The following is a 10,208-nucleotide window of genomic DNA, read 5'->3' as shown; positions in this document are numbered from 1 at the left end:
ACTGAAACCTTCACAGCCCTGAATATCCATCTCCTCAAAATCCCAGCCTTTTCTTACCAGCAGAGCTACACCACCCCCACCTCTTCCTTCCCTCTCTTTCCTCATAACATAATAGTCCTGTGGGAACACTGCATTTGTTATCGTTTTCGTGATCTTTGTTTCTGTGAGGGCTATTATGTCTGGGTTTTCCTCTAGTACCAGTTCTCCAAGCTCATTTGCTTTATTTGTAATTCCATCTATGTTAGTGTACATCGCTTTGAGGCTCACTTTCTTCTGTCCCTTCTCAAATCGCCTCCTTGGTGAGTGTTCTGCTGGTGGGGGGAGGCTGTTCCATGGTTGTGAGGACCTGTGAGGTGGATAACAGGGTCTCAGAGGATACTGGGATGAGGGGCGGGGGATCCAGTGAAGGGGGAGGGACAGGGAGGGTATGGGGTGAAAGGGGAGGGAGGACGGGAAGGAAAGGGGGGGAGGGAGGACTCGGGAGGAGGGGAGGGTAGAAGGGTGGGGATTGGGTGTGGGGGGAGGGAGATTTGGCTGAACATTAGAGTGGGGGCAGGGAGGGTTGGGGGTAGGGGGGTTTTCTATGCAGAGGAGGGAGGCGGGGACAGGTGGAGACGAGCCTCGTCCCATGTATCACTGCCAGGCTCTTTTGCGCCCCGGGACTTGAAGACTACTCTATGACTGATGACTCAAATAACGGCAAGACGACGCCATAATCTACTAGGAAGATTCATTAGAGTGAGAATATTATGAATCTTGGCTGAAATGCAGACACAGAATCCATAAAACAAGGAAGATGTGATTTTGTGTGAGAGGATCCAGGAAGGAGTGTTGCCGCGAGACAGTGCACTGGAGGCAATCAGGATATTTTTAATTGGCGCTGGTAGCTTGATGAATGGTATTGTTTAGCGGCTGATTGGCAGGCGATTGTTGTTCATGGAGCACAGTTTCCTGACAGGAGACTCATCAACGTTGTATCTTTTTCAGGACAGCAAGGGACGTGGAGAAAATGATTTTGCCAGAGCCTGGGTGGAAATATTTGTGCTGAAAGGAGTAAATAGGTGCGTGGTGGCAGAGTGCGCGTGGTGGCAGAGTGCGTGTGATGGCAGAGTGCGCGTGGTGGCAGAGTGCGCGTGGTGGCAGAGTGCGTGTGATGGCAGAGTGCGTGTGGTGGCAGAGTCCGCGTGGAGGCAGAGTGCGCATGGTGGCAGAGTCCGCGTGGTGGCAGAGTGCGCGTGGTGGCAGAGTGCGCGTGGAGGCAGAGTGCGCATGGTGGCAGAGTGCGCGTGGAGGCAGAGTGCGCATGGTGGCAGAGTGTGCGTGGTGGCAGAGTGCGCGTGGTGGCAGAGTGCTCGTGGAGGCAGAGTGCGCATGGTGGCAGAGTGCGCGTGGAGGCAGAGTGCGCGTGGAGGCAGAGTGTGCATGGTGGCAGAGTGCGCGTGGTGGCAGAGTGCGCGTGGAGGCAGAGTGCGCATGGTGGCAGAGTGCGCGTGGAGGCAGAGTGCGCATGGTGGCAGAGTGCGCGTGGCGGCAGAGTGCGCGTGGTGGCAGAGTGCGTGTGGTGGCAGAGTGCGCGTGGTGGCAGAGTACACGTGGTGGCAGACTGCGCGTGGTGGCAGAGTCCGCGTGGAGGCAGAGTGCGCATGGTGGCAGAGTGCACGTGGTGGCAGAGTGCCCGTGGTGGTAGAGTCCGCGTGGTGGCCGAGTGCACGTGGCGGCAGAGTGTGCGTGGTGGCGGAGTGCGCGTAGTGGCAGAGTTCGCGTTATGGCAGAGTGCACGTGGTAGCTGGGAGCGCGTTATGGCAGAGCGAACGTGGTGGCAGGAGCGCGTGTTGGCAGAGTGTGCATGGTGGCAGAGTGCGCATGATAACAGAGTGCGCATGATAACAGAGTGTGCGTGGTGACAGAGTGCACGTGGTGGCAGAGAGTACGTGGTGGCAGAGTGCGCATGATAACAGAGTGCGCATGGTGGCAGAGTGCGCGTGGCGGCAGAGTGCGCGGGGTGGCGAAGAGCGTGTAGTGGCAGAGTACGTGTGTTGGCAGAGTGCGCATGATAACAGAGTGCGCGTGGTGGCAGAGAGCGCGTGGTGGCAGAGTGCGTGTGGTGGCAGAGAGCGCGTGGTGGCAGCGAGCACGTGGTGTCAGAGTGCGCGTGGTGGCAGCGAGCACGTGGTGACAGAGTGCGCGTGGTGGCAGAGTGCGCGTGGTGGCAGAGTGCGCGTGGTGGCAGAGGGCGTGGTTGTAGAGAGTGTAGTGGTAGAGAGCGTGGTGGTAGAGTGCGTGGTGGTAGAGTGCGTGGTGGGAGAATGCGTAGTGGTAGAGTGCGTGGTGGTAGAGAGCGTGGTTGTAGAGAGCGTAGTGGTAGAGAGCGTAGTGGTAGAGTGCGTGGTGGTAGAGAGCGTGGTTGTAGAGAGCGTGGTGGTAGAGTGCGTGGTGGTAGAGAGCGTGGTTGTAGAGAGCGTAGTGGTAGAGAGCGTAGTGGTAGAGTGCGTGGTGGTATAGTGTGGTGGTGGTAGAGTGTGTGGTGGTAGAGTGCGTGGTGGTAGAGTGCGTGGTGGTAGAGTGTGTGGTGGTAGAGTTCGTTAAGGTAGAGTTCGTGGTGGTAGAGTGCGTGGTTGTAGAGAGCGTGGTGGAAGAGCGCGTGGAGGTAGAGAGTGTGGTGGTAGAGTGCGTGGAGGTAGAGTGTGGTGGTGGTAGAGTGTGTGGTGGTAGAGTGCGTGGTGGTAGAGTGCGTGGTGGTAGAGTGCGTGGTGGTAGAGAGCGTGGTTGTAGAGAGCGTAGTGGTAGAGTGTGTAGTGGTAGAGTGCGTGGTGGTAGAGAGCGTGGTTGTAGAGAGCGTGGTGGTAGAGAGCGTAGTGGTAGAGTGCGTGGTTGTAGAGAACGTAGTGGTAGAGAGCGTAGTGGTAGAGTGTGTGGTGGTAGAGTGCGTGGTGGTAGAGTGTGTGGTGGTAGAGTTCGTGGTGGTAGAGTGCGTGGTTGTAGAGAGCGTGGTGGTAAAATGCGTGGAGGTAGAGAGCGTGGTGGTAGAGTGCGTGGAGGTAGAGAGCGTGGTGGTAGAGTGCGTAGTGGTAGAGTGCGTGGTGGTATAGTGTGGTGGTGGTAGAGTGTGTAATGGTAGAGTGCGTGGTGGTAGAGTGCGTGGTGGTAGAGTGCGTGGTGGTAGAGAGCGTAGTTGTAGAGAGCGTAGTGGTAGAGAGCGTAGTGGTAGAGTGCGTGGTGGTAGAGAGCGTGGTTGTAGAGAGCGTAGTGGTAGAGTGCGTGGTTGTAGAGAGCGTAGTGGTAGAGAGCGTAGTGGTAGAGTGCGTGGTGGTATAGTGTGGTGGTGGTACAGTGTGTGGTGGTAGAGTGCGTGGTGGTAGTGTGTGTGGTGGTAGAGTTCGTTAAGGTAGAGTGCGTGGTTGTAGAGAGCATGGAGGTAGAGAGCGTGGTGGTAGAGTGCGTGGAGGTAGAGAGCGTGGTGATAGAGTGCGTGGAGGTAGAGAGCGTGGTGGTAGAGTGCGTAGTGGTAGAGTGTGTGGTGGTAGAGTTCGTTAAGGTAGAGGTCGTGGTGGTAGAGTGCGTGGTTGTAGAGAGCGTGGAGGTAGAGAGCGTGGTGGTAGAGTGCGTGGAGGTAGAGAGCGTGGTGGTAGAGTGCGTAGTGGTAGAGTGCGTGGTGGTATAGTGTGGTGGTGGTAGAGTGTGTGGTGGTAGAGTGTGTGGTGGTAGAGTTCGTTAAGGTAGAGTTCGTGGTGGTAGAGTGCGTGGTTGTAGAGAGCGTGGAGGTAGAGAGCGAGGTGGTAGAGTGCGTAGTGGTAGAGTGCGTGGTGGTAGAGTGTGGTGGTGGTAGAGTGCGTGGTGGTAGAGAGCGTGGTGTAGAGCGTGGTGGTAGAGAGCGTGGCGGTAGAGAGCGTGGTGGTAGAGGGCGTGGTGGTAGAGAGCGTTGTGGTGGTAGAGAGCGTGATGGTGGTAGAGTGCGTGGTGGTAGAGTGTGTGGTGGTAGAGTGGGTGGTAGAGGGCGTGGTGGTAGAGTGTGTGGTGGTTGTAGAGTGTAGTGGTGGTAGAGTGCCTGGAAGTAGAGTGCGTGGTGGTAGAGTGTGGTGGTGGTAGAGTGCCTGGAAGTAGAGTGCGTGGTGGTAGAGTTCGTGGAGGTAGAGTTCGTGGTGGTAGAGGGCGTGGTGGTAGAGTGCGTGGTGGTAGAGTGCGTGGTGGTAGAGTGCATGGTGGTAGAGTGTGTGGTGGTAGAGGGCGTGGTTGCAGAGTGTGTGGTGGTAGAGTATGTGGTGGTAGAGTGTGTGGTGGTAGAGTGTGTGGTGGTAGAGGGCGTGGTGGTAGAGTGCGTGGTGACAATGTGTGTGGTGGTAGAGGGCGTAGTGGTAGAGTGTGGTTGTGGTAGAGTGTTGTTGGTGGTAGAGGGCGTGGTGGTATTGTGCGTAGTGACAGTGTGTGTGGTGGTAGAGTGGGTGGTGGTAGAGTGGGTGGTGGTAGAGTGCGTGGTGGTAGAGTGCATGCTGGTAGAGAGTGTGCTGGTAGAGTGTGTGGTGGTAGAGTGCGTGGTGACAGTGTGTGTGGTGGTAGAGGGCGTTGTGGTAGAGTGTGGTTGTGGTAGAGTGTTGTTGGTGGTAGAGTCTGGTGGTGGTAGAGTGTGTGGTGGTAGAGTGTGTGGTGGTGGAGTGGGTGGTGGTAGAGTGCGTGGTGGTAGAGTGTGGTGGTGGTAGAGTGTGGTGGTGGTAGAGGGCGTTTTGGTAGAGGACGTGGTGGTAGAGTGCGTGGTGGTAGAGTGCATGGTGGTAGAGTGTGTGGTGGTAGAGTGTGATGGTAAAGTGTGTGGTGGTAGAGTGTGTGGTGGTAGAGGGCGTGGCTGTAGAGTGCGTAGTGGTGGTAGAGTGCGTAGTGGTAGAGTGCGTGGTAGTAGAGTGCGTGGTGACAGTGTGTGTGTTGGTAGAGTGCGTGGTGGTAGAGGGCGTGGTGGTAGAGTTCGTGGTGACAGAGTTCGTGGTGACAGTGTGTGTGGTGACAGAGGGCGTGGTGATGGAGTGCGTGGTGATAGAGTGCGTGGTGACAGAGGGCGTGGTGACAGAGGGCGTGGTGGTAGAGTTCGTGGTGGTAGAGTGCGTGGTGACAGTGTGTGTGGTGGTAGAGTGTCGTGGTGGTAGAGTGTGGTGGTGGTAGAGTGCGTGGTGGTAGAGTGTGTGGTGGTAGAGGGCGTGATGGTAGAGTGCGTGGTGGTAGAGTGCGTGGTGGTAGAGAGCGTGGTGGTGGTAGAGGGCGTGGTGGTAGAGTGCGTGGCTGTAGAGTGTGTGGTGGTAAAGTGCGTGGTGGTAGAGAGCGTGATGGTGGTAGAGTGCATGGTGGTAGAGTGCGTGGCAGTAGAGTGCTTGGTAGTGGTAGAGTGCGTGGTGGTAGAGTGCGTGGTGACAGTGCGTGGTGACAGAGGGCGTGGTGACAGTGTGTGTGGTGGTAGAGGGCGTGGTGGTAGAGTGCGTGGTGGTAGAGTGCGTGATGTTAGAGTGCGTGGTGGTAGAGAACGTGGTGTAGAGAGCGTGGTGGTAGAGTGTGTGGTGGTAGAGGGCGTGGTGGTAGAGTGTGTGGTGGTAGAGGGCGTGGTGGTAGAGGGCGTGGTGGTAGAGTGTGAGGTGGTAGATGGCGTGGTGGTAGAGTCTGTGGTGGTAGAGTGCGTGGTGGTAGAGGGCGTGGTGGTAGAGTGGGTGGTGGTAGAGTGCGTGGTGGTAGAGTGTGGTGGTGGTAGAGGGCGAGGTGGTAGAGTGCGTGGTGACAGTGTGTGTGGTGGTAGAGGGCGTGGTGGTAGAGTGTGTGGTGACAGTGAGTGTGGTGGTAGAGTGTCGTGGTGGTAGAGTGTGGTGGTGGTAGAGTGCGTGGTGGTAGAGTGTGTGGTGGTAGAGGGCGTGATGGTAGAGTGCGTGGTGGTTGAGTGCGTGGTGGTAGAGAGTGTGGTGGTGGTAATGGGCGTGGTTGTAGAGTGCGTGGCAGTAGAGTGTGTGGTGGTAAAGTGCGTGGTGGTAGAGAGCGTGATGGTGGTAGAGTGCATGGTGGTAGAGTGCGTGGCAGTAGAGTGCTTGGTGGTGGTAGAGTGCGTGGTGGTAGAGTGCGTGGTGGTAGAGTGCGTGGTGACAGTGCGTGGTGACAGAGGGCGTGGTGACAGTGTGTGTGGTGGTAGAGGGCGTGGTGGTAGAGTGCGTGGTGGTAGAGTGCGTGGTGGTAGAGTGCGTGGTGGTAGAGAACGTGGTGTAGAGAGCGTGGTGGTAGAGAGCGTGGTGGTAGAGTGCGTGGTGGTAGAGAGCTTGGTGGTGGTATAGAGCGTGGTGGTAGAGAGCGTGGTGGTGGTAGAGTGTGTGGTGGTTGTAGAGTGTGGTAGTGGTAGAGTGCGTGAAAGTAGAGTGTGTGGTGGTAGAGGGCGTGGTTGTAGAGTGTGGTGGTAGAGTGTGAGGTGGTAGAGGGCGTGGTGGTAGAGTGTGTGGTGGTAGAGGGCGTGGTGGTAGAGTGTTTGGTGGTAGAGGGCGTGGTGGTAGAGTGGGTGGTGGTAGAGTGCATGGTGGTAGAGGGCGTGGTGGTAGAGTGCGTGGTGGTAGAGTGCGTGGTGGTAGAGTGGGTGGTGGTAGAGTGCGTGGTGGTAGAGGGCGTGGTGGTAGAGTGGGTGGTGGTAGAGTGCGTGTTGGTGGAGTGCGTGGTGGTAGAGAACGTGGTGTAGAGAGCGTGGTGGTAGAGTGCGTGGTGGTAGAGAGCGTGGTGGTGGTAGAGAGCGTGGTGGTGGTAGAGTGTGTGGTGGCAGAGGGCGTGGTTGGAGAGTGTGGTGGTAGAGTGTGTGGTGGTAGAGGGCGTGGTGGTAGAGGGCGTGGTGGTAGAGTGTGTGGTGGTAGAGAGCGTGGTGGTAGAGTGGGTGGTGGTAGAGTGCATGGTGGAAGAAGGCGTGGTGTTAGAGTGTGGTGGTGGTAGAGTGTGGTGGTGGTAGAGGGCGTGGTGGTAGAGTGGGTGGTGGTAGAGTGCGTGGTGGTAGAGGGCGTGGTGGTAGAGTGGGTGGTGGTAGAGTGCGTGGTGGTAGAGTGCGTGGTGACAGTGTGTGTGGTGGTAGAGTGCGTGGTGGTAGAGTTCGTGATGACAGAGTTCGTGGTGACAGTGTGTGTTGTGACAGAAGGCGTGGTGATAGAGTGCGTGATGACAGAGTTCGTGGTGACAGTGTGTGTGGTGACAGAGGGCGTGGTGATAGAGTGCGTGGTGATAGAGTGCGTGGTGACAGAGGGCGTGGTGACAGAGGGCGTGGTGGTAAAGTTCGTGGTGGTAGAGTGCGTGGTGACAGTGTGTGTGGTGGTAGAGTGTCGTGGTGGTAGAGTGTGGTGGTGGTAGAGTGCGTGGTGGTAGAGTGTGTGGTGGTAGAGGGCGTGATGGTAGAGTGCGTGGTGGTAGAGTGCGTGGTGGTAGAGAGCGTGGTGGTGGTAGAGGGCGTAGTGGTAGAGTGCGTGGCAGTAGAGTGTGTGATGGTAAAGTGCGTGGTGGTAGAGAGCGTGATGGTGGTAGAGTGCATGGTGGTAGAGTGCGTGGCAGTAGAGTGCTTGGTGGTGGTAGAGTGCGTGGTGGTAGAGTGCGTGGTGACAGTGCGTGGTGACAGAGGGCGTGGTGACAATGTGTGTGGTGGTAGAGTGCGTGGTGACAGTGTGTGTGGTGGTAGAGGGCGTGGTGGTAGAGTGTGTGGTGGTAGAGTGCGTGGTGGTAGAGTGCGTGGTGGTAGAGTGCGTGGTGGTAGAGAACGTGGTGTAGAGAGCGTGGTGGTAGAGAGCTAGCGTGGTGGTAGAGTGCGTGGTGGTAGAGAGCGTGGTGGTGGTATAGAGCGTGGTGGTAGAGAGCGTGGAGGTGGTAGAGTGTGTGGTGGTTGTAGAGTGTGTTGGTGGTAGAGTGCGTGGAAGTAGAGTGTGTGGTGGTAGAGGGCCTGGTTGTAGAGTGTGGTGGTAGAGTGTGTGGTGGTAGAGGGCGTGGTGGTAGAGTGTGTGGTGGTAGAGGGCGTGGTGGTAGAGTGTGTGGTGGTAGAGGGCGTGGTGGTTGAGTGGGTGGTGGTAGAGTGCGTGGTGGTAGAGGGCGTGGTGGTAGAGTGGTTGGTGGTAGAGTGCGTGGTAGTTGAGTGCGGTGGTGGTAGAGGGCGAGGTGGTAGAGTGCGTGGTGACAGTGTGTGGTGGTAGAGGGCGTGGTGGTAGAGTGTGTGGTGGTAGAGGGCGTGGTGGTAGAGGGCGTGGTGGTAGAGTGTGTGGTGGTAGGGGCGTGGTGGTAGAGTGGGTGGTGGTAGAGTGTGTGGTGGTAGAGGGCGTGGTGGTAGAGTGGGTGGTGGTAGAGTGCGTGGTGGTAGAGGGCGTTGTGGTAGAGTGGGTGGTGGTAGAGTGCGTGTTGGTGGAGTGCGTGGTGGTAGAGAACGTGGTGTAGAGAGCGTGGTGGTAGAGAGCGTGGTGGTAGAGTGCATGGTGGTAGAGAGCGTGGTGGTGGTAGAGAGCGTGGTGGTAGAGAGCGTGGTGGTGGTAGAGTGTGTGGTGGTTGTAGAGTGTGGTGGTGGTAGAGTGCGTGGAAGTAGAGTGTGTGGTGGTAGAGGGCGTGTTTGTAGTGTGGTGGTAGAGTGTGTGGTGGTAGAGGGCGTGGTGGTAGAGGGCGTGGTGGTAGAGTATGTGGTGGTAGAGGGCGTGGTGGTAGAGTGGGTGGTGGTAGAGTGCGTGGTGGTAGAGGGCGTGGTGTTAGAGTGTGGTGGTGGTAGAGGGCGTGGTGGTAGAGTGGGTGGTGGTAGAGTGCGTGGTGGTAGAGGGCGTGGTGGTAGAGTGGGTGGTGGTAGAGTGCGTGGTGGTAGAGTGTGGTGGTAGAGTGCGTGGTGACAGTGTGTGTGGTGGTAGAGGGCGTGGTGGTAGAGTGTGTGGTGGTAGAGTGTGGTTGTGGTAGAGTGTGGTGGTGGTAGAGGGCGTGGTGGTAGAGTGCATGGTGACAGTGTGTGTGGTGGTAGAGGGCGTGGTGGTAGAGTGTGTAGGGGTAGAGTGTGTGGTGGTAGAGAGGGTGGTGGTAGAGTGCGTGGTGGTAGTGTGTGGTGGTGGTAGAGTGTGGAGTGGTAGAGGGCGTGGTGGTAGAGTGTGTGGTGGTAGAGTGTGTGGTGGTAGAGTGGGTGGTGGTAGAGTGCATGGTGGTAGAGTGTGGTGGTGGTATTGTGTGGTGGTGGTGGTAGAGGTCGTGGTGGTATAGGGTGTGGTGGAGTAAAAACACATAAAATATATCTTTCAGGACCCTTTCCTCCGTTTTATGTGCTGTGGAAAAGAAGTTCCTGTAAAATAGTCCAATAGGGGGTAAGGTATATTGTTAATAGAAACGTTATCCCTACAGACAAAAATCAGAAGATACAATTGACGATTTACTATAAAACCAAGAAAACTGCCAACCAACTCATGAGAAACTCTCCAGACACAAAGCAGAACGATTCGAAAGAGACCAATGTCGTCTATGCCTTCAAATGCCCTCTTGGGGACTGTAAGCCTCAAAGAACTCAGTATATAGGCAAGACAACAACATCTCTTTCCAGGCAATTAATGATGCATAAGCAACAGGGCTCCATTAAGGAACATATAATCTCTTCCCACAACCAGACCATCACCAGAGAAGTCTTAACAAAAAACACGGAAATCATCGATGGATACAGCGATAGCAGGCGGCTAGTTATCTGCAAGGCACTACACATTAAGAAGTCAACACCAGCAATCAACAGCCAATTAATGCACAACTATATTCTACCCACTTCAAGACTCCGCACCAATATAGAAGCATCAAGAACTATGGGCCAATAGGCCCTTTGCATTAAATTCCATTCTTCCCTTTAACTTTACCCAATATTACCCAATATTTCGTGTTCTATCTTGTGTTGAAAGTTTGTTTTCACCTCATCCAAAACTGTTGTAACATATCACCTCTCCCAAATGCAGGTATATAAAATGAAATGCAGTTTGAATTATAGCATTGTAAGAAATCTGTTTAATGTTTGCAGGTTATAGTTGTGTGTGTGTAAACTAAAGTCTTTGAAAATGTAATAAGTTATTACGAAACGCGTTCAAGTGTCGCCTCAGACTAAAAATAAAAATGAAATTTGGAGAACTGATTTTTCAACAGTGAAAAAGAAACATAAGAAATATTGAGAAAATTCGTGTTAGAATTATTTATCTTACTTTTTCCGTCTTATTTAATATATATATATATATATATAT

Source organism: Procambarus clarkii, chromosome 8 (genome assembly GCF_040958095.1).
Source record: "Procambarus clarkii isolate CNS0578487 chromosome 8, FALCON_Pclarkii_2.0, whole genome shotgun sequence".
NCBI lineage: Eukaryota > Metazoa > Arthropoda > Malacostraca > Decapoda > Cambaridae > Procambarus > Procambarus clarkii.
Note: the sequence above shows the minus strand (reverse complement) of the source record.